The following is a 25,404-nucleotide window of genomic DNA, read 5'->3' on the forward strand; positions in this document are numbered from 1 at the left end:
TAAGCAAAATAGCTGCAAACAAAAAAAAATTAAAGTTTTGCGGCTGAAATCTATTACAGGTGAAGGTTTCCCAGAGTTTACGACCTCCAGAACCACCCGGAGAACAATAGCTGCCAGAGGTTGGAAATTGCTAGAGGAGTGGATGTCTCAGACGTGGGAAAAGTCTGCTGGAGTAACATCGAATCGTTTCTCAAAAGGTATCATAGTTGCTTCTATTTCTGTAAACAGTGCCGATCTTCATAACGTACACCAATGGTCGATTAATCAGTCATTCTTACTTACTAGATTCGTAATTTTTTTGATAATTATCTCCAGTCCTGGAGATAAAAGAGGGCAATTAGGCTCAAAGTAGTTTGCCAAAACCAGATATTTTAACGCAGTGTATCCAAAAGCACAAAGTAGTAGCTCTTGACACCGTTGGAGAAAATTATTACGCAGTTCTACGTGCTATAGGTATGTAGAGCTAATGTTTCTAGCACATTCATTTTGCCTTATAATAAGTATTTGTCCATAAACCGTGCCCTAGATATCAATTTAGAGATTACTTGAAGCGACCTATCTTTCTCACTTTTTCACTTTTGAAAAACACGGTACTCTATAATATGTTGACTAAATGGAAGTAATGCAATATTACGGATGTTTAACATGCCGTAAGTTCTCGTGTGAATGAATAATTACCTCAGTGAGTTTTCACTGAATACCTACGAATTACATACAGGACGCTCCGGTGAATTTACAAGGGTAGAATCACAAAACAAGAGCAGCGAACCGGACACGGCCCGTGCGGACGATAGAGAAATGAGACGAAGTTTTCCGTTCAGATTGCCAGATAATAAACGTCTTCGTTGTTCGCCATCTTGCGTTGAAATCAACCTACCTCTGTATTCCCAAAACACACATTTCATTAGTATTATTTTTAAGTGTATTCAGAATAGATAATTTTCTTAACATTTTACAAATTTTTAATTGATTAATTATAGATAAGGAAGAAATAATAAATTGACGTTTTCACTTTTATGGTATAATCGTTTTTACCAACATTATATACAACAATATTTACAATGTTTGCGTAGTTAGATTAGTATATAACTCTATCCTTTAAATTCTGTTACATTATTCTTTAAAATATTTTTTTATTCTTAGTACCCCAAAGAATTAAAGAAATACTTTATAGTTCAAATGGTATTAAGAACGACATATGTAAAGAAAGTTTGCTCTTAACTACACAATTGGGGACGTTATCTTGTGTATTACAAATAAACTAGAAGGAAAATCAGTGTTTATAAATAGTTGTTGTATAATAGTAGAAGTATTAATAACGTTGACCATTCGATAGTGAAATTAAACTCACCGATAAATTCTCACGTGAACCACGTTACTCTTAGATACATGTTGCCAATTTACAGTGTAATTAGACATAACATAGTAATATAGGAAGCAGTAATAATGTTTCAAATTATATCCAGGTTTGTAAACTAACAACACATTGCCTTTTGAAGTATTCATTCCAGCAAAGCTAACAAGGGTTCGTTATCACAACCCTAGTCAGCTCTTCTTATCTTTGCTTTGATCAATCTAGCAGTCACAGCTCTTACATACATTCCAGAAACACTAACGAGGGTTCGTCGTTACATCCCTGGTCCGGTCTTGCCTTTAATATGGTCAATGTATAAGTCTCAACTTTACATACATTCCAGTAACACTAACATTGGTTAGCCATCGATGTCCAAGTATGCTCTTGCCTTTTACTATGCCTTTACTAACAATATAGCAAACAAGAATCTATTAAACATTCCAAAACATTAACAAGAGTTCGTCATTACGGCTTTAGTCCACTCTTGGCTTTGCTTTGGTCAATCTATCATATTCAACTCTACATAGATTCCAAAACACTAACGAAGTTTCGCCAATGATATCGAAAGCCCGCTCTTGCCTATTCTTTGAACAATCTAGCAGTCATAGTTCTTGCCCATCCCATTCCAGAAGGACTAACGCTTTTGTTTATACCTTGGTCAGGCTAGCAGTCTCAACTCTACGTACATTCTAGAAACACTAACAAGGAATCGTCGTCACAGCCCAAGTCCGCTTTTTCCTTTGTTTTGGTTGGTACATCAGGTACAACTCTAAATTCATTCTAGCACGAAAAACTAGGGCTCGTAATAACGTTTCAAATTATAACCAGCTTTTTAAACAAACAATTCATTACCTTTTAAAGTATTCATTCCAGTAAAGCTAACAAGGGTTTCACAACCCAAGTCATCCGCTCTCTTTGCTTTCATCTATCTTATAATCACAGCTCCTACATTAATTTTCCAAAATCTGTCTATGGTTCTTCATTACTGCTCTATTCTTGCCCTTGCTTGGTAAATCTAGCAGTCAGTACTCTACATACATTCTAGGTACACTAAAAAAGTTCGTCATCGTGGACGAATCCCAATTTTGCCTTTTCTTTTATACATCTAGCAGTCATAGCGTCTTATCTTATTATATTTAGTTTGTATAAGTAAATGTTACATAATTTTAGAGAAAGCCAGGTAATCTTTTGAGGTAAATCAGAAATAATTTGCAAGAACCTATTTTTTCATCAAATATAAATGTTTACTTTGTAATTTTGGCATGTCCAGCCAAACAGCAGAATAAATTCTTAATAACTAACTATGCAAACATAAAAATAAATGTATGGTATATTTGTAAGAATATAAGAATAATTATGAATTTTTTCAGGATTAGCAGACATTTACAACAACATTTCCCTGTTTAGAAAAGTCATATGGTACATTTAAATGCTTGAAAAATAATGCTAATTATAAAACTAAATAACCAGTCTCATACAAAAATGTAAAATGAATCCTGTGGAACACTTTATGTAAATGTTCTCGCGGGATACAAGGGGTTAAATTTGTAATTAAGTTAATTGTCCTCAGGGGATCTTCGGATCAGGGGAAGAATGAGAATTCTTAACTGAGCAAAATTATTTAATTGAATTAAGCGTTTGGGAAACTCCCTATATTTTTGAAATACTGAGAGCGAACAAAGTGTATATTATGTCAACTGTACCGGAAGTATAGGAACAACTGGACTCATTTCCGACCAAATTTCTCTGACACCTTAAACAGCTCTAACTCTAAATTAGTGGATATATTAACACTTAGTAATTGAATTAAAGGTCACCTTTATATAGTTAGAACATCGTGTACGTGATACGAAGAGAAAAAACGGGTCGTTAAATGATTACAACTTAACTTGGTAATACAATTATTACAATCAACAGCATTTTACAAATAACATTTTCTAATTTCTTTATTTTATTTCTCTTGTTCTAGTAATTATACAGTGTTATTCTACTAATATATTATTATACAATTCCAGTCGTAACTTGCAAGATGATAGGCATATTTTGAAATTATCCGACTATATGGGTTAAATTTATGTGTAAGCTTCATTATAATAAATTTAACCTACCAAATATCACCATTTTAGTACTTTGCGTGCTTATAAAGTTGGTGAATAACTGTTGGTTCCTCATAATATCAGTGTAAGCTTGTAACCGACTAAAAATATTTCTCTCGTATACTCAAATGTTTACTAAAGGCAATGTGTGCCTATAGTGTTCATCCTGAATATTATTCATGACTCTTGAAAATATATTTATGATGACGTAAACTAATCACAACCCAATGGCAATTATAGTTATGGAATAAAATCCATCCAGTAGAAAATAGTTTTAGTTTTAATTTAAGAATGTTGTTTTTTATGTAGGTTATTATATTTTTTTTGTTTTAATCTTCAGGAGTTCAAATAAACATTCCATTCTTAGATCAAGTAGGATAGGCGATGATCACACGGTGTAATACATGTGTAGTTGCGCTAACTCAGGTTTGAGGAGCGTGCAATAAGCTGAGATCAAGCACTACGACTTAAAGTCCTTTCAAAATAAGTGATGTCTTTCATAGCAGCTGCTCGGGGCACCCTGTTCCTTTTACACACGACCAATACAGAGAGCCGATGTCCCATTCAGTTGAAAGCGACAAACGGTCTCTTTGTTAGAGAAACTCAAGTTAAATCATGACCTTAACGTGACCACTTTGTATCAGTTCTATGGAAAATTTACTGTACTGTAATGTATTGACTGTACTGCTTATTCAAGTTGATAAGCTACTATCAGAGGACAGTTGCAGAAATATATCTTAAAAGGGAATGTTTTCTTTTATTAAATAAAAATTTTTAATTTATAATTAACGAATTATTCAAACACGGCTTATTGAATTTATTCACTGCATTGAGAACACCAACCAGTAATGATTTTATTTTATTTCACACAGTAAACCACACAGGACAAATTAATATTAAATTACATATGTATAAGTATTATTAAAAACAAATATCATTTAGTATTTACTTTTGTGATGTGTTTGATGAAGATAGCCATGCTATCGAAAGGCCTTAAAAATAAAAAAAAGTTATTAGTATTGGTTGGTGTCAATGTAGGGAGTAAATTAAGAACATCCAATATAGCTCTATCTCTAATACGTCTTAATAAAGACCAAACGTTAAATTGGAAGTTATGTAATACTGTAGTAGTTATAGTATACGTATAAATATTTATGTATTACTTAGTTCCTATACAGTTAACGTAGTTCATTACTACCTCCTAAATGAGTACCGAAATATAAGTTAACTAAATAAAAGTTATGGTCGGAAAGAAAATTATATGTAATAATGGAAATTACATGATATAATTCTGTATTTTCACCTTATCTTAATAATTGAGGTTATTTCTAAAATTCTTGATTAAAATAGCTATTTAAATGGCTAATTTTAGTATTTAAGTACGATTATTTTCATGAGATTCTAATCGCAAATCTCGTTACATACCCATTACTATTAGAGCTTAAGTTAAACCTTACTGCATGTAGCACAAGCAGTGTATACGGAAGGAAATGTCATAAATACACGAGATTTCGGCTGAAGACACAAGGGAAATGCTCCAGTGCACGCAGAAAGGATGAATAACAGAACAAACTCGGTAACACGGAAGTCTGACGAGCTTTTCATGCAGATCTCTACACAACGGGCTCCTTCCGTTTTAAGGAAAATCACCTCTTTGTTTACTCCAAAACATATGCAAAATATGTCGCAACCATTTTGTGGTGTAATTTTTTTATATAAAATTAATAAAATGCGTGGACGAATCGAGGCCTAAATTAATCAGGCTTCCAAAGTATTTGCGGAAAGATTCCATTTATGTTTGCCTGAATATCTGCACAATATCTTAAAATTTCTTATACAGAAATTAAGCATCAATCAAAATTCCAATTGTATAGGTAAGTAGGTTATCAATATATTGAAAATGTTTCTAGTCTATTGAATTATAGATTTTGTTAACGCTTAGCCTATTACCATTAATAGGGATCTGCAATTCTCTGAATCAAAAATATATTAAGCAAAAGTGTCCATTTGATCATCCCCGGGCACGTTTTGCTAAGGGTTCTTCCTTAAATCAATAAACGAACATAATGCTTAATATTTTATTTGTAGGCAAATGTACTTATTAGGCGTATACTAATAAAATGGGATGTTTTCATTGACAAAATTTAAAAGCACTTTATTTAAAGACAATAGAAATCGAAATCTGCTCGATCGATTCCGATTAAATAAATGTTTACAAGGGATAAAAACAATAAATGCATATCTAACGCCACAAACTACCTCAGTACAAATTTAAAATATGAATTTTTATTTTTATTTTTAATCTTGTATGAAATATGCTAAATTTTATTTTTTTATGATATATTATTATATTTATTTGTGTTGAGTTAGTGATAAAACATTTTTTTTACCGTAAAAATGTTTATGTCTATACATAACTCAGCACCATATTTAATGGCAACATTATTTCAAAACTGCTCGGTAACTAGTGATCTGAAACTTTAAATGTTACAGCATATATTTTATGTACAATTGATTAGTTTACAAAGTTTCTTAAAATTTATACGAATTTCACGTAAAATTCACCTCTTACAGAAGTTATTTTTTTTGCATACAGTATTCAAAAGAAATATCCCACCTTTATTTGTCCGTTTTCCACAATCAGAAGCAGAATCCTGGAAATAAAAGAAATAATTTAAACATCGCATTACACAGTTATACTGTGAATATATTGTTCTTCTACTTATATGACATTTCAAATTATCCAAATTTAGTTCTGAAGTCTTTGATAGAAGACAAAATTAATTAAACACAATGTTAGTTAATGCTATGTTACCTTATTGAAAAAGGTGAACAACTTTGAACATTTTTATTGATAAAAACGTATATTACGAAATCATTGGAAATGTACATCGTAAAGATGAAATTATTATATACTATAACGAAAGAGAGAGAGAGAGAGAGAGAGAGAGAGAGAGGAGAGAGAGAGAGAGAAGAGAGAGAGAGAGAGAGAGAGAGAGAGAGAGAGAGAGAGAGAGAGAGAGAGAGAGACTTACTAAATAATTCAATTCTGATTTTTATGTTATGTACTATTTTCATATGACAAAGAATAAATTTGGAGAATATTCAAGTTTTGCCTATATAATAAGGCTAAAGTAAGATTAAGCGATTAATAATTCATCTGGTTGTTGTTGCGACTAAGTAAGGTGTACTTAAATATTTTACGTAAGCTATTTACATTATAATCACGGTACAAGGCACATTACTTCCACAATGTTTCGCTAAGTGGATTTAACGTTTACTTTAAGCTTATTTCACTTATATTTTAATTGTACGGAATGAATTGTAACAAACCCCGCTAAGTTCTAGTTTTTGTATATATCCTGACTATGGGTGAACAGTACAAACACGTACAATTTAAAATAATCAAATAGTAATAATTTATAACACCATGTGTTCTTTATGTCATTATTATGAAAATTGTGTGTTTCTATTTATTTCATTAAATAGCTAAAATACCATAATTTTCTTGGTAAAATATGATTATTAAAGTATATTTAAATTAAGATATATTCAATGATAATTCATTCCATGTGACATTGTACTTGAACAAAATGTAACTGTCGCAATGGGTTCAATTAATAATATTTATTACTGGAGATAATATTTTTATCAAATTTTGAAAAGTAAGCCTACGCTAAACGCTGTGCTAAAATAGGGGAAAACGGTTAATGTTGTATAATATTTAGAGATTAATAAAGACATCTAACTTCCAGTTGAGAATTCTTCATGATGTTTCTCTGTGATGTCCCAAGCTCATGGGCTTGCGTGAGGATATTTTTCTTGTAAATACGCATTTCGTATATATTGAGTATTGGAGGACCCCCCAGAACGTAGCGAAAGAGATAGCGCATACGTGGCCACACAGACAGACTTCGAGCCCTTTTATCTTTGTCCCTAATATCAAAGGAACGCTTCACTACACCAAAAGGTCCTATATACCTTTAAGAGTTTCCAGTGTCTAGAACCTTTGTATAAAGAACTATCACACAGATGGATGGGCATACTTTCAGACAACATTATTTCAATAAGGCCTTGGTAGGTTTTAAATAATTATAATATACTTGTTAATTTTTAAACTAATTAGGTTACAAACACTTGGTTGTAAATCTCAGCACGAATGGTAATTATTGATTTGTCCTTCATTCAATTATAAAAAACAAAATAATAACGGTTACTGACGATTTTTACCTTATTTGCAAATTTATTACTCCATTCATAGTTGTGATGTGGTATCTTAAGGCGCTAAACATGTGGCTTAAGGAATTAAACATGGATTGTAATTTATTTAATTCTTTTCCTCACTCAGTCTTCTCGTCCTTTTTGGGTGTACTGATGGACGAGCGGTCTGAAAATCAGGCTTGAAATCTGAATATATGAAAGCGCAAGTTCAAATTTGTATTTTGACATTTTATCTGTATTTTTACCCCCTTTTCTGTTCGATAACGTCCTAGCACAGGAAAGTGGCCCCTGAGGACAGGCAGTGTAAGGCTTATAGGGGATCAGCCTCTCTTAAATAATACTGCTATTTGGCTGAGCGTTAGCGAAGCATATCAATCGAGGGGCTGAACATTTTCATTTCTGTCCGTCTGTCTGTTCAGACTGTTCATGGGATTTGAGAAAATAAAATAATACATACCTTTGTAAAAACACTTAGTACGTGAATTAAGTTTTACGCAAATATGGCATGGTAACATGGATAGCTTTAGGCTTTAAATTTTGCATACACCCTTAGTGATGTTATCACGCCGCAAGTGGTGTAGATATTGATACCTTAATTAAGACAAACATAGAAATATGTGGCAATATGCATGAACTATACTACTCCTCCAAAAGCTATAGCAATTATGTATGATCATAGAAATTCCAAGGGAGGGTTAATTTGAAGACATATTATGGGACTTTCATAACATCTATCTCTTGAGGGAATTTAAAACGAAACTTTTCTGATTAAGTAATGAACAGTTATTATGGTTATGTTAATATCGTTATCCATCGTAAGATGTACTGTTCCGAGATGCATTTGCACATGATTTCTAAAAATTTCAAATCCATTACTAGGTCAAATGTTACATCGTTTTTCAGGGAGCTTAGTATAATTACGATGACATGCTGGAACATTGTTACAATATTAGTTATATGTTTATATTTTCAGTAATCTGTCAAAATATACAGAGCTTTAGTAATGTCTTTATTCAATGATGTGTTGTTTACTTTTCAAATATTAATAAATTAAATATTGAGACTGTGTAGTATAATTTATAAATAAATCTGTATTACCTACAAAAATGTTCGTATTGCCATTTTAGTATTTACTTATGTTTTAATAGTTTTGTAATATACCCATCATCTATTTGAACGATAACTTTAGCTAATGTGCACATGCTTCTACGTCAGTATTTACGGAAACATTTAAGAGTACAATGTTTCTTAAGTATTCATTGTATTTTATTGCATATAAAGTATGTGGTATGTAATTACAGCAACTATAATGTTGCACGAAGCACCCTCATCAAAATTAACAATGTCCCTTTTTATTTTAAATGGCTGAGAGCGCAATGGTTCTGCGGTTGTAATATTAAAAAGAAGTAATGCCTTTGTTCCTATGCGGTCTTTTGTGAGTATTTCCAACCTTTTGTTCAGCTGTTCCCACTGCTCCTGTTGTTTTCGCACAATGCGCCTATCACCTCTGAAACTTTAAACCTTAAGGGGTTTTCCAGAAATGATTTGTTTTCATATCTAGATTGTACATACTGCATATGAAAAAAACCCACACGAGCTTTGTTATCAGAATGAATTGCATTCATTTGTTTAAATAACTTGTTACGTAATCAAACAATCTCTCACATGTGAATAATTATAATTGCTAAAATGATTAATACTTTGGAAACAGTGGATCTCATGCGCACAATTTATTTGATTTTAAAAAAGCGTTTCCAATGTTTGGTTTAGTAACAATTATCTTGGAGAACACAATTTCATTAGTTCCAGCCAATTAAAAATCTCTCCCATCAGCCTTCCTGTTACTCCCCAAGATATTTAATGAAACAAAGCCATTTAAAAATTCTATTCATTGTTTATCAAGGATGTTTTAACCATGAAAAGCCAGTAATGACTTATAATTTTTTTTTTATTTTTTGTGCATGATTTAAACTGCAATAGCAAATTTGACTAGTTGTTTTCCTGTTTCGATTTATTAATAAGTCAATAAGATTTTTGACTTTCGTAATTTTTATCGGTACTTACTTAATCATCACAGGCTGTTGCTATTTATTAATAGATTTATAAATCCATGAATAAATCAATGAGGGCCATACTCAATTTGAAAAGAAACGGGTTGTTGTGAATGCTTTCATGAAAAGAATTCGGTAAGTAACAGAAACAAAGGTACTAACCATATGTTATTGTGTGGTTATCTTTCTTTGTTGAATGTTACATTTAAAGCCTTACGATACCCACAGGTTACAATACATAATTTGTATCGGTTGTGCATCAAGCACTAATAGTAGAAATTGATTAGATTACAACTTTTAACTTAGTAAATGTTAATCGTTAACTTCAAACTTTGGAAATTACATGTTTTATGACACAAGAATTATAGTCATTATCTTTAAAATAACTTTTTGGACGTCATACAACAATTATTCGTTCATAAAAGAGATAAAGATATTTTTGTTTTTAAGTTTTCCAGACTTACATACGTCCATCAAACGGAGTTGTGTGATGTCAAACTGTCAAGAATATCAATCCAACGTTGATGGCTCTTTTACCATTACGCACTGTCAAGAGACGTTTTCTGTGTTCACGATAATCTCGTAACCGAATAAATACTATATGAATAAACTGTGTAGATTTAATGTTTTTGTTATTTAATTTTTATATTCTTTTGTAACTTATGACAGATAATATATAGTAATTATGCTGTTAGCTAATAAATGATACGTTTATAACCTATCCAGGAAAATAATTAATTAACTACCACCATATTTACAGCTATAATATACGATGCTAAGCATCTCACTCTAGCTGTATTATGCGACAGCGATTTCCCTATTAGCTTTGGTATACAATGTTTATGTTTTGGGAATCACGAATCTAATTAAATAACATGTACAAAATCATTGGATTTCTTAATTATCTACCGTCAAAGAGTTCACACGGTTGGTGTATCTACATATAAGCTGCATATATGGCATATTGAGAAGTGGTATATGCTATCTGAATCAGCAACCAAATGTGCATCAAAAACAAAATTGAATCAAGCATAGACAAAAACTAACAAATCTGCAAATAATTACGAATATCGGGATGAAATAACAACTCCTATACAAGAGATTCATATGGGAAGACCTAACATATTCCTGATACCTAGTATTGAAGTCAGAATTACAAAGAAGTACCACATATGTATGGCTTTCTCCTTTGCAATACATTATGTACATAATACAGCTATAAGGGGTACAGACTGAGAGTAATCTGTAGGTTCCACCGTTACGTCGGTCTAGCCTAACACTAGGAAACCAGGATAGACAATACAAAAGCTGACAGTGAAACTTTAAAGAAAAGACAACGGTAAGTACAAGTGGACCTATATAAGTAAATAAATCCTACCTTAAATCTTAAGAGTAGACAATAACTTATTGTTACACACTTCATATTATGAACTGACTCATGTATGGGACGAATCACTGACTGACTTAATAATTAAACAATCCTTGTCAATAGAACATAGTCCTATAACACATCCTTTGCTTTAACGCTGCGTTCTCAAATAAGTTTCGTAAAGAAAAACTTATGTTCAACTTGAATCCACTGTATTTTGATGACCATGCAATCTGGTAACTTAAAAATATTCACTAAAAAATTAATTATTCCAATAATGTTGACTAAGAAATCTACGACCACTAAACACAAAAATTACAAACTAAAATTAATTATATTTGGATCCAGGTACCAATAAAATAAAAAGTGCTTCGCCAAAAGGGTTAAGCATGTGGAACTGTATTATTGGCTTTCATCGTAAAAATAAAAAAAATTACAACTGAATTACTTTTATAATTGACTGAACAATATTTTTAATTTGTAATTACATGCATTTCTGTGCTTAACAGTTAATACTAACTACAAAATAATACTTGCGGACTAAACATGTGGAACATATCATCGTAATTTACATACGCCAGAAATCACCACATGCTAAATGTAACTTAAAGTTAAATCGGTGTTTAACTCTCGTAAAAAGGAAGTGTTCATAATGATTGTTCTATCGTACTATGGAATATTTAATAGAAAGTATACACGTTATTGACCCTACAGTTATTTTTATGTTTATTCTGTAAAGTACCATGCATGTCAGAATTGAATTGGCTCAGGTTTATCTGATGTTATAACTTATTTCATTTTCCAATAAAATAGACCAATAAAATTTGTATCTTCTTCGATTATAATACATGGAACCTGATCGTCTTGCAACATTGGATTACTATGATTAGAGCATACTTTTGCAATAACCACAGCAATGGTACAGCGATGAGCTACATGAACTTTAAAGGATAACATACACACTATCGAAAGTAGTAAGGATACACATATGCATTCTTATTATTATTTTTATTGATGTAGAAAAAATTATTAACAATATGTTATTGGTGGCCATCTAATGATTCCTTTCATAAATCAAATTCATTATCTTTTGTTTTTAATCCAAAACAAGAAAATATGTAATATTCATAAGACTTCATAACAAGGTATTATACTGGACATAATCTCATCAAATAGTGTAATTAGACAGTTAACGAGGCATGACGCTAGGGAGGAGCTCCCTAATTATAACAACCCTGTCCAAACTAGCCCCTGCCCTTTCACCTCCTCTAATCCTTTTCTCACTGCTCACTCTGTATATTATTTCCCACTGTCCCTCAGCAATGCCAAGCCCAAACTCTCTATATTCTCTACTCCCTTCACTTTCAACCAAACTTACTAAATATCACTCATTAGGTTATCACCCACAACTCCATAATTCTACCACCATAAATTACTTCTTTAATTTTACACTCATGTCTCCTATTACTCATTGCTTTATTACCATTACTACTCATCTTCCCCAACTAATCGCTATATTTTGAATCCTTAATATATCTTTTATTTAGCCTACATATAAACCACCCCCATACATACATTGCACTGCCTATTTAGCTCACCTTTATTCTACTACCATCCACTATACTTCTCTCTAGACATTGGAAACCATCAACTTAAATTTACAAAAATTTTAATTCAATATCGATTATTTGATATATACGAATATGAGCAATTTAAGTTATTTAATTTTATATTTAAATAGTATATAGTATAGTTTATATTTGTATAGTACATTTTACACACACACACACACACACACACACACACACACACACACACACACACACACACACACACACAGATATATACCGGGTGAGTTTTTAAAGTGATCCAATAGCTAACTTTTTAATTACATGACTTAGCACCACACTTTAAATTTGGAACTTGCTCAATTTTAAGTTTCACTCAGGGATAAACTTTCAAATTTTTTGAAGATGGCCGCCATTTTCCAATATGGCGGTCAACTTTAAAATCTCTTTTGGAACACCCTGTATTTTATGTTGTTTTTAGATTCTACTCAACAAAATAATACATTTTTGCTTTTGAGAGTTTTTCAATATCTCTAATGGTTCAGGAGCTACGTGGACTGCAAGTTTTCGGATTTTTTCGGACTGATGATAAAAACTTGCAGTCCACGTAGCTCCTGAACCTTTAGAGATATAGAAAAACTCTAAAATGCAAAAATGTCTTATTTTGTAGTGTAGAATATAAAAACAACATAAAATACAGGGTGTTCCATAAAATATTTTAAAGTTGGCCGCCATATTCGCAAAAATTATGAAAACTTCCAGTCCACGTAGCTCCTGAACAATTAGAGATATTGAAAAACTCTCTAAAGCAAAAATGTATTATTTTGTTAAGTAGAATCTAAAAACAACATAAAATACAGGGTGTTTCATACGAGATTTTAAAGTTGAGCGCCATATTGGAAAATGGCGGCCATCTTCAAAAAATTTGTAAGTGTATCCCTGATTGAAACTTAAAATTAAGCAAGTTCCAAATTTAAAGTGTGGTGCTAAGTCATGTAATTAAAAAGTTAGCTATTGGATCACTTTAAAAAACTCACCCTGTATATATATTGCAAAATGTGTTGAACTTTAAAACTTTAACTCACATTTTTTAAAGTTTTCCTTAGGGTTTTTTTTTATTTATACATTCTTATTTATTCCAGAAAACGTAGCAATATCAATAATAGTATTGTAGTGTTCTTTTAAAGTACTCTAATATATAAATAAAGTAACAAGTTATATGTGTGTAAGGAACAGAAACGTAAAAAATTAATATAAGTATGAAAATGTGAGATATAATGTAAATATAAAAAACAATATATTATAATTATATATGTATATATCAACCAAATTTCGGATTTATTGTAGGGAAATGAGATTAAATCACACGAAAATCTGTATCATTTGTATCTATTTTTTTTTTTAGTTTCAAATATGCAATATTAAAATTTTAATTAAACAATTGTGCTATCAAATTCTGTTCAAATACTGTTTAACTACTCTTAGACATTATAATATCCGCATTAATATATATTCGTTTCAATACATTTCATTTCATATTACTTGGATTAGGACTACGATAAAAGACTGCAAATCAAAGTTTCATGGCGTGTGATGATCGAACGAGTAGTACGATTACCTAAATTTGGTACAGATTTTTCAATTTTTTCACGTTTCATAGAGCTCTTAGATAAGAAATTCGTACTTCAGATTGCTATAGTAAAATTAACGATCAAAGAATTTATAGTTCATCTCCTTTATCAATAAAAGGCTATTTTTTAAGTATAGGAATACGGATCTCTCCTTTATTAATACAGCCAGAGACAGACAAAGGTATCTTTACTAACCTCTTCTTATGAGTTAGTTTATATTTTCTAATTAAACTTGAATAATACAATTTATTATTGCGTATTTAACATGTTTTTTTATTGATGTGTTGTTTGTTTAGTATTAAAAACTTTGTAGCGCTATAAATAGTAAACATGCTATGAATAAAATAACATTCTTTTTTTTGAGTTTTTTAATGATTGTTTACATGAAAAAATAGAATAAAAACATACATGAAACGTGATTTTCTAATTCGTTTTATATCAGTTATGTATACTCAGGTATAACTATCATTTCTACAAATTATACATAAAAGAATACAATTTTAATTATCAACTAGAAGTGCAGTTATATCATGTTTATGTTTATTTTGTTAACAATTTATTACCACAGATTAAGATGCATTAATCTTTAAGGGAGGCTGAAGAGACGAGCAAACAAGTTGATCGCTACTTTTCCGGTTGCGTGATTACTGTGTTTGTCCTCTGTATTAGATGAGTAAACAGACCCATCTTGTTGGGTAAAGTAATAGGCTCATACATCCGTGTGTCAAGAAGGTTGATTTACATAGATTAGACTGAAGGGACGAGTAAACAACTTGATCGCTACTTGGTCAGTTGCCTGATTACTGTGTTTCTCCCCTGTATTTTATGAGGTAAACAGACCCATCTTGTTGGTTAAAGTAATAGTGTCATACATCACTGTGTCAAGAAAGTTGATTTACATAGATTAGAGGCTGAAGGACGAGCAAACAAGTTGATCACTACTTGGTTAGTTGCCTGATTACTGTGTTTCTCCCCTGTATTTTAGATGAGGTAAACCGACCCTATCTTGTTGGTTAAAGTAATAGTGTCATACATTACTGTGTCAAGAAAGTTGATTTATATAGGCTAGACTGAAGGGTACGAGCAAACAAGTTGACCGCTACTTGGTTAGTTGCCTGATTACTGTGTTTCTCCCCTGTATTTTATGAGGTAAACCGACCCATCTTGTTGGTTAAAGTAATAGTGTCATACATCACTGTGTCAAGAAAGTTGATTTACATAGGCGAGGCTGAAGGACGAGCAAACAAGTTGACCGCTACTTGGTTAGTTGCCTGATTACTGTGTTTGTTCCTGTATTGTATGAGGAAAACATATCCATCTTGGTTAATTAATATTATCATACACTACTGTGACAAATTGGTTGATTTACATTGGCGAGGCTGAAAAGTTGAATAAACAATTTGATCGCTACTTTGTCGGTTGCGTGATTACTGTGTTTGGCCTCTGTATTTGAGAGGGATAAAGTACCCATCTTGTTGTTTAAAGTAATAGTGTCATACATCCGTGTGTCAAGAATGTTGATTTACATTGGCGAGGCTGAAGAGGCGAGCAAACAAGTTGATCGGTACTTGGTCAGTTGCCTGATTACTGTGTTTGTCCTCTGTATTTTATGGTAAAAACAGACCAATCTTGTTTGGTTAAAGTAATAGTGTCATACATCACTAGGTTTTGTGGGTTGAGTTATTCACCTTTATTTCTTTACTATATATTCTCAACGTAAGACCAACTTTTCTACACATCCAGCATTTATGAGTTTAAAATACGTGAATATTTTTGACAATTTGTAATTTCTTGAGTTTGAAATATATAATAGAAACCAATTTGTAATAAGTTTAATATTACGATTAACGGTGTTTTATATAAAACAGCCTTTCATTTAAATATATAAATAACCAGCCGTTTCTTTCACTAACTGTTTGATTCATTTAGTCTCAGTGTGTGCCATATTTATAATATATTTAATACATAAAAACTAACGAACTTGGCCGTTTCCTCTTTTCTAAGTTTAAGTTATAAGGGAAAACTATAAATAGTTATAGACCTAAATGAACATTTCTCAGATTTTAAGGGCGTTGTAAGGATTGTAAGGACATTTAAAAATAATTATGTTTAGTATATTTGCCCCAATACATTTTATTTCTAAAAGTTTCTAGTGTTTACTGGGGTTAAAGTTAACATAAAACTAAAATTCTTAGGTTTTTTGTTCCTTTTAAAGCATCAAACTAGTGTTGTTTTGTTTTTTTTTTTTGTTTTTTTACTCATGATAAGTGTATCTGACTGTGATAGACATGCATTTATGTTATTCACAGATTGTTAATGTGAATAGATGAATAGATGTTATTGCGAATATCGGAGTTTAAGCACACCCATTCACTGTTCAAGGGACACTTTATGTCCCTTTTCAATATAATACGTGCTCTTCCCTCAGGGTACATTCTACATAATCGATTGATACTTTCTTGTGTATTCTTGCTCAATGTTGAGGATTTAGGTTCGTTATTTACGTCGATATTGTTTGTAAATTTTTGGACACAAACAGTGTGTAGGTGAGGTTTCTCTTTCAATCTTCTAATTTCAAAAGTAACCACACACAAAATTCTAAAATCAAAAATATGTATTGCATGGTGAAGTTATACTACGAGAAAAGTGCTTGGTTTTTGCTGTAGAAAACATATAAATAATGTGAATTCTCCAAATGACTGAACGATATGCCTAAACATTATAAAATGTATTGAGATTAAACAAATTAAAATGAGTGTTGCTCTAAATTCACACTGTTATATGCATCAATTTAAATTAAAATTTATGAAAAACGTATATATATAGAAAAAATAACTATAATTATGCTTAATAAGATGTAAAAAGAAGAAAATGTGTTTATAGTAAAGCATTGTAATACTCCCCAGGAGAGTTCATATCTGGCTGGCTTTACATTATATTGAACCTTCATTCAATACAGCACAATCCGATGTGTTGCACTAATTTTCACCCCATATTTTCAGATGTGGCTAACCGTAAATGCGAAGGTATTTAGTAATAAGTTAAAACAGCTTATCTAGGCTACTGTGGAGGATGACTGTTGGAGACAGTGTTAAAAGCTGTTGCTAACCTAATATGAAATTGTACCTCCCCGACTCACTTATAAAAGAACTGGCTGGACCAGAGTTAACCTCCGTTTTCTTTTCAATGGCGATACGACTGAGATACAGAGCTCGATATCCTTCCCCATGAGTTTTCGACAAGAGGTCATCTCTACTACCAACCTCACCCATTGTGATAATCTTATCACTCTGGAAGCAAGCGCTAAGTTTCTTGTTTGCAATGAGAGGTTTTGCAATGACATTGGCCTTCTGATCCTCCTTAGTATGAATTTGATAGAAATAGTGTATTTGGAAAGTATTTTTATTGAAATGAAATGAAAAATTCTTTATTTTTACAGGCAAAGTTAGGGCCGCATGGCCCTTTCTTACACTTAACCTGTTGCAATGTAAAATTTAAAACATTAAATAAATATTACCCAAGAATAAAACAAAACATAATAAAGATAATAAAATAAAGAAATAATTACATTTACACAAAGTAGTGAAATTAATGTAATATTTTAACGTGTGATAATTAAAATTTAACACATTAATAAATTAACCATCTCTACTATTCTTAAAACATAATATAAATTTATATTTTTAATATACAAATAAATTAAAGTATTTATTGCTAAATGAACTTTTTCACACACAATCTCACATTCATCCCTCTGCCAGTGTCACGCCCACAGCATCTCAGACCGGAACTGCCCCGGCTAACCGTGAAGACGTGTATAATGGTATTACTAGTGAGTAAGAGGTAAATAATATATCCAATTCAATCATTAATACTGTCTATATGTACGGTGTTTAGGTTTGGATAACCTTTGACTGATCTTGCCTCGGATTTAGTAAAGGAAATTAAATTTTCTGTGACGGCCTATTAGGATATGAATTTTAGAAGATTATGAAATTACTTATATACTATACTAAATTACTTAGTTATAGAGAATTATGGGCAAATTTAACATACGATTAAACACCGTAGAATGGAAACATCTTATACGAGGAAATATGTTTAAATTAATAAATTCAGTATTTGGTCAAGTCCCATATCAAAGTAATTGAAATAATATTATATAGATCATGCATTAATATATGATATGTTCCACAAAAGATACAATGAGCTTATTATTTGAGAGAGATTAATATGTTGATGATTTTAAGAAATTTAATTTTTTATAATGTACAATTTAAGTAAAATATTTCCAAATAATTTGATATTTATAATTTAAATTATATTATATAGGTCATGCATTATTATATAATATGCTCCACAAAAGATTCAACGAGCTTACGTAACCACCTTGTTCAAAACATATTTACTACTTAATCTTAACGTAAAGTCGAGAGAGAACAAAACGTGTTGATGATTTGAAGGAAGGTAATTTGTCATATGTTACAATGTGAGTAAAATATTTCCAACCGATTTGATGTTTATTATTTAAATAATTTTATATAGATTATGCATTCATATATACAATGCTCCACAAAGGATTGAACGAGTTTATGTGCCCATTTTGTTCAATATATAATATTTAATCTGAATATAAAGTTGAGAGAAAAAAAACCATGCTTATTTTAACGAAGGTAATTTACCATAAGGTACAATTGGAGTAAAATATTTTCGGCTAATTTTATGTTTAACATTGCAGGCTTTTAAATTTCAGCGTACGATAATATTTTTATAGAGTGACAAATTATAGTAGAGTGTCTCCCCGTTTAGTATAGTTCATCACTTGTAGTATGATACGGTTCTTAAAATTATCAATTGACTCCTTAATAACCCGTTTTAAGTTACAAAAGCGCCACAAAATAGAAGAGCTTGCTAAACAGCAAGGCGATTGAAGGCGAGCCAACAAGCAAGCTTTGATGTCTTTTGTATGGCAACAAATGTAAATTATTCATCTCCGGAGGATTATGGGTGATTTATTAACTCTTTGAGCCTAGAGGAACGGAGTAAATGGCACTTAGCATTGTTTAATCTATTAAACTTCAAGTTATTCTTGTTTAATTAGGTGTGTAGCAAAAGACAATGGATATAATCGGATTAACAAGATTAGGAATGATATAGCATAAAAACTATTTTTTCATTTGGGTTATAAATCATAGCCGATATCATTGAATATATAGTGGCACTTAAAATTAATAAATATTAAGAGTTCGTTAGATTTATTTATTCTCCAGTAAACGTAGATATTAAGATCACTAAAAATAAAAACTACTTCGTATAACTGTTTGAGTTAATACGGTAAATCATTTTGGTTGAGTGTTTGTGAAACCTATCACTCTAGGGACAAAGAAATAATTTTTTTCTGTTTCATATCTGTGTATCTGTTAGCACGATATCTTGGGCAAAAAGTGATCTATATATATACTTACAATTTGACTGAAGCTTAATGTATATATACACAATATTGAGTTTAATGGTTTTGAATCACTCCCTTGGTTTTAGCGCATCCTTAGTGAAAAATTAAATATACTTTTAAGGAAAATAAATTATGAATTTTTTAACATAGGACATATTTGTACGTGTTGGCTAATTATTCCAATACTTACAATGTTATCACTTTCTTCTTTAGAGTGAAGAATAGTATAATTCTCTAATATAAAATCCTAATTAAATAAACACATATGTGAACGTGGCAAAATATATTAAAAAAGGTTTAATCTGGAGGCTACTCTTTATATTTATAAAGAGCGTTCTATCAGCTGCACGTCGAACCACGAGACTTACCTGAGCGTTATTAAAGTCTATCACTCAGTACGCTGACACAATTTCTATTTTGTCTAAATAAGGGATGTAAAAAGTTTATTTCAATATTAATCTCTCCCCAGAAAATAAGTGCTACAGGCTTGAAATATCGCATACAACATCATAGAATTATGTTACGCACGCAGCGTATGTTGTAGCCTACTCCTATATTGTAAATTTTCAATTACGCAATATAGTTAATTTATTGTTTTATTATTCTATATGATATATACAATAGTAAATTAACCAAACTTTTCATACATTTTCGAGTTGAAATAATACTTAAAAGTTTCGTATCTCAGAAAACGGGACAGTGAATGTGTCATTTTATTAGTAATAAACCATACTTAAAAATACATTAAACGTAATAGTAAATCATGTAGGATGTAGTTAATCAAACCAGGCGTTGTTTTCCCGTTACTGAAACGTATAAAAAAGTATAAATGAGTCCTTCATTTATAAAATTGAGGCCACTTGGTAAGTCAATATCGTTAGTTTGACCACAAAGACTATTAATTTCGCCAACGTTGCTTATGTACTAGTGAAACACGGCCCAATTTCGAACTGAATTGACCATACTCGAGGAACCCTCATCGTGCGGTAATTAGCCACCTAACGATGCATGTGGCTCTAGACGACCGCTCTACTTATAACGCTAACCCTCCCTCACCGCCCCTATCATCGTCCCCTCCCGCCCGTTCCCTTATCTCCCACACCCTTCTCACCACACCCAAAGGACTAACGTACTATTGATGTTATAAATTAAGCCGAAATGTTCATCGTCCTATATTGAAGTCGGTTAATTTATTTATTGTAAAATTGTATCGTATATTAGTTTTCAAATAACACCATTTTGACACAGTCACAGGGTTGTGAATAGGCGATAGAGTTTAACACTTCATTTGAATTGAATCAAAACTTCTTTCCATAGCTATGTCGTGTGTAAAAACTCCGCTCCGTGTCCACTCCTCCGCCGTGCTTTGGGGTCGTGTCTAGAACACTGTAGTGCATTGAATTGTGCACCTAATGAGATAATTAGGACTAACCTCTTCATGTCAATTACATTTGACTTCAGAATAATTCAGGAATCAATATTCTGTGTTAGTGGAAGGTTACCGCAACAATAAATACAGTGTAGGTACTGTAATCCAATTTCCACCGTATAAGTGTCTAATAACGTTTTACTTGAAATTTATATATGGAATTTGCAATAGAAATAAATGTATCGCGAGCCCAGGCAGTTTTTGTGGAAGCAAAAATGGTAAAATATACGAAATGGTTTTTTTTTCCGCTGATTATACTTTTTATGGCATGGTACACCTCAAACACACCGTCAGACAACTAGATAAAGATACTGGAAGTTATCATTTTAAGGGTTTCGATGACATGTAACATTTCTTTATGTTTAAAAAATATAAAATGTGCGATAAATGAAATCAGTTCATAAGATACCTTTCCATTTCGACCTCTGTCTAACCTATCATGGCTGAAAACAGATTTCGCTTTCGCAGAAATTACTCTATTAATAGCAAGAAAACAAGGTATTGCCCTTATAAAACGCAAATTGGTTCTAGGTTCCTGGACTAATATTCCGTATCATATCTGAAAATTATTATTTTAAGTTTTAAAGACTTATGGTAAAATAAGGGTCAAAACGTTTTTGTATAGAATAAAAACATTTATTGTTTAAAAAAACTTTTATATATTAGTCTGTTTTACCTTTAAAAATGAACCATCCATAATGTTAATACGTGACATGATATTTATTAGTATTTTACTTGATTATAATTTTTCATTAGTTTTATAAAGTAAAAATAATAAAAGTATAATTTATATCAGAGCAGAAATCTGTTGCATTTACGACTCAAGCTTACATTATTTTTTTTTACTTGACCTGTAGTAAATTTCCTAAAGCCTCTTTTGAGATGTCGTAAACACACTGTTTAGGAAAAAAACTTACAAACAGATCACTTGAACTCAGGGGGTTGAAAACTGAAATTTAAATAAAGGGAAAATTTTGGAAAAAGTGGAATAATATCAAATCTGAACTTAGCCGCACATTGTTTGGTTCGTCAGTTGTAAAAGTTTCGGTTTATTATGCCTTTTTTACATATATCTCTCTTTACTGATGTTTACAACCAAATTTCTCATGATAAACAAACTAAATTAGCACTTCATGGATGAAAACTGCATACGATAATTTTGTATTTAAACATGGTACATCCTAAAAAATATTACCTGTTATTTTTGAATATATAAAATGCTAAAAGTTAAAGAAAATACAGGAATGTGGTATTAGGGTTAGCAAAGTGCATGAAATGTTATATAACTGTATAAAGTTTAAGTTATGGCGAATATTTATATATAATTATATTGGCGAATAGTTTATATAATTAATGAAAACTTCTTGTTCGTGCGTTATATAGCATGGAAACGAGCTACAACAACACACAGAAGGCCATTGAATAGTTATGAATCGTAATTGCAATGCAGCAGAACCAACTATATGGTAATTAATGTGGCTATCAAGCAAGATCTCATTAATAGATTATTGATAAAACAATGAAGGAGTACGCCACATCACGTATCGTATCACAGGTTTCTCTGAGGTAGAAACAAAATTTAAAATCCACAGAAAATTTAAATAGGCTAAATTTCTTTCTAAGCCACGTGATAAAATGCAAGATAACTATACTTAGGTAAAATTTATTTAGCAATTTTCACATTACCCTTTTGGTTGTATAAGGCGAAAATTAAAATCAATAACGCTCATCTACATCCCATATGCATGCACCGTTATGGTACTCGATGTTGCAAGAGGTAAAGTTTCGTGCACAATTTCAACCCTGTAAGTGAGTCCGTCTCGATGTATTATGCGGATAGAAAGAAAGACAGGAATACGGAAATTACTCCTCTAGGCCACTGAATTCCTCACTTTACAAACTTTAAATCTAAAAAAAACACGATTTCAATTCTATTTTGTAACTCACTGCAAACTTATTGTCAATTCATAATAGCTCTGCCCTTTACAATAATTCTGTGTAAACTTCAGAGGCAAAAATATGATTCTTACCTATTTTACCTACGCCTACAAAGAGCTGTTAATATTTTAAACAAACAAAACATTTTATAAAAAGATCAGTACTCTAAAAATAAAAAAAAACTATTCTTTAGATTTGCAATTTCTCATTAACGTACAGTTCTTACATTGCATATCTTAAACACACAATAGATATTACATATAGTTATTATTCAAGAGGCACAATATGAAGTGTTATCTCACATACGTACACCAAATTGAATGTCTACTTGAAATTATTGATCACATAATTATACCTCTTTTAAATATATCAAAAACTCATTAAAATTCTTCAGAAATTCCATGTTCGTTGAAATTATACTTTCATAATTTTATAATTTTATGCTTAGTTATATTTGCACCCAAATTATTAATATTTACATTATGAATAGTCTGTATTCGATCCAATATTACAGAACAAAAAAAGTTCTTAAGGACCTTGACTTTTTGTTTATCAAGAACAGGTTTCCTGGATTCACGGAGTTTTGAGACTGATGTCCCTCCCACAAGTGCCAATTCTCTGGAGTTGTGACCTGGTGAAGGGAACACCGGGAAGTTCACGTGGACTGTGCCAATTAATAGAATCTCAGGTTGATTAATTCAGAACATATCACTACCGCCTTGCTTTTTCAGTAAATACAGTAAGTCGATTCATAAATGATTGAAAAATATCCTGACATTATGAAAAGCGTTTACGTTTTTCAGGGGATTATTACTAACGATCGTTCGTTGCTAGTTATAGGGCCTACATCCTTTACTAAAGATATAAAGGATAAGTAGATGATTACAACATTGATGCTGATGACCTCATGTGAACCGCCCTATCACGTCCTAATAGTGGTGACGGCACCGTATTCAGAAGATTCCTTGAATATATAATAATTTAGTACGTTGCAATTTGTGGGAATTTAAAAGCAAAGCTTCATATTAGTTAAACGTTTCGTTATAATTCTGTATTGTATTTCTTTTTGTCTGTTTTGAGTTTTTTTTACTTTAAGCAGTAAAGTTTGGCCCTTTTTACTACTAAAGATAGCATTATTTCCCATACATTTTTATTAATAAAAGAAAAAGCCTAAAACATTCTAGACCATCAATGATAGTAAACTACTTGCTCAACCAAAATTATAAATTTCTACTCACTGTCACCATTCAAGATGAATTTTTGATAAAGGTTCTTTAATAAATTATTCTAGAATATTTTATATTCAAACAATTTGTGATCCAAGACACAAAGCCCAACATTAATAAGATTATATTGAAAGAACTTTATATTCTTGTCACTAACATTCCATACTCTTATCGTAAAAAAACTTTGTTGCAGTATTAGAATACTTCACCATTATTTGGTTTGCTTGAATGATTCATAACCCGCAACAGTTCCGGTATAAGGGTTTATTAAAATTAGGAACAGCTTTATCCCTGCTGGCGTATCTCAATACACACATATTCGCCAACCCTCATCCAAAACCCAAGAGGTCACATGCACAACCATGGAACACAGTTTTTTTTTTCAAATGTAAATGGTGCTTTATGGAAAGTTGCAATTGTATTAGTTACTTCGTTTTCAATACAGATAGAAAAAAAATAAACAGGCCGATGTGTGAGGAGATAGACCTAATGTTACTAAACGAGCCTTTCGAATTCTTCGCTAAAGCTTAGCCAAATAGGTTGTACGAGTATATGAGTTTAATTTATAAGTTTGTCTAGTAGTGTATAGATTATCGGGAATCAGAGTGCAAACATTGGTAGCGAAACAATGAAATTGAACATTTAACTATTTTTTTTTTGAATTTTTAAAAATTATATTAAAAACTTAATAAGGAACCATTGACAGTGAAACGATTTATTGGATCAAACAGTTGTAACATGTCAAATATTTATAGTTGCATATCACCTAAGATCCATAACCTTGTAACCGCCCTTATAAAAATTTCAACATTTAGTGTTGATTAATTAAATTTATCTCATAGTGGTGTTATGCATGGCTTCGAGCTGACCGTCAATTCACTTCATATTTGGAAGTGAAACTTGAGTATCATCAGCCTAACTTCCCACATATTAGTTACGTTGTACCACAGGGGTTAAGGGAGTCCAATACGTGTCATAATTTATTATAGTTAAAGCTAAATAATTTATATTTAATAAATTTACAAAATGTTATGGCAAATGTTCGAAGAGATACTGTTACCTATACGAA

General features: G+C 31.3%; 1 protein-coding gene across 2 annotated transcripts in view; it reads right to left on the bottom strand.

The window, feature by feature from the left end:
- LOC124367625 (somatostatin receptor type 2-like) overlaps positions 1-25,404 on the bottom strand; it is a 186,597-nt gene that overhangs the window by 139,216 nt on the left and 21,977 nt on the right. Inside the window, exon 3 of one of the 2 annotated variants that reach the window (XM_046824597.1) lies at positions 6,068-6,104. The exons of the other annotated variant lie outside the window; for it this stretch is intronic. The gene's annotated coding sequence lies outside the window, so the exon portion shown is untranslated. The remainder of the gene's footprint in view (positions 1-6,067; positions 6,105-25,404) is intronic. 2 annotated transcript variants of the gene reach the window in all.

This window comes from Homalodisca vitripennis, chromosome 8 (genome assembly GCF_021130785.1).
Source record: "Homalodisca vitripennis isolate AUS2020 chromosome 8, UT_GWSS_2.1, whole genome shotgun sequence".
In the NCBI taxonomy this organism is placed as follows: Eukaryota; Metazoa; Arthropoda; class Insecta; order Hemiptera; family Cicadellidae; genus Homalodisca; species Homalodisca vitripennis.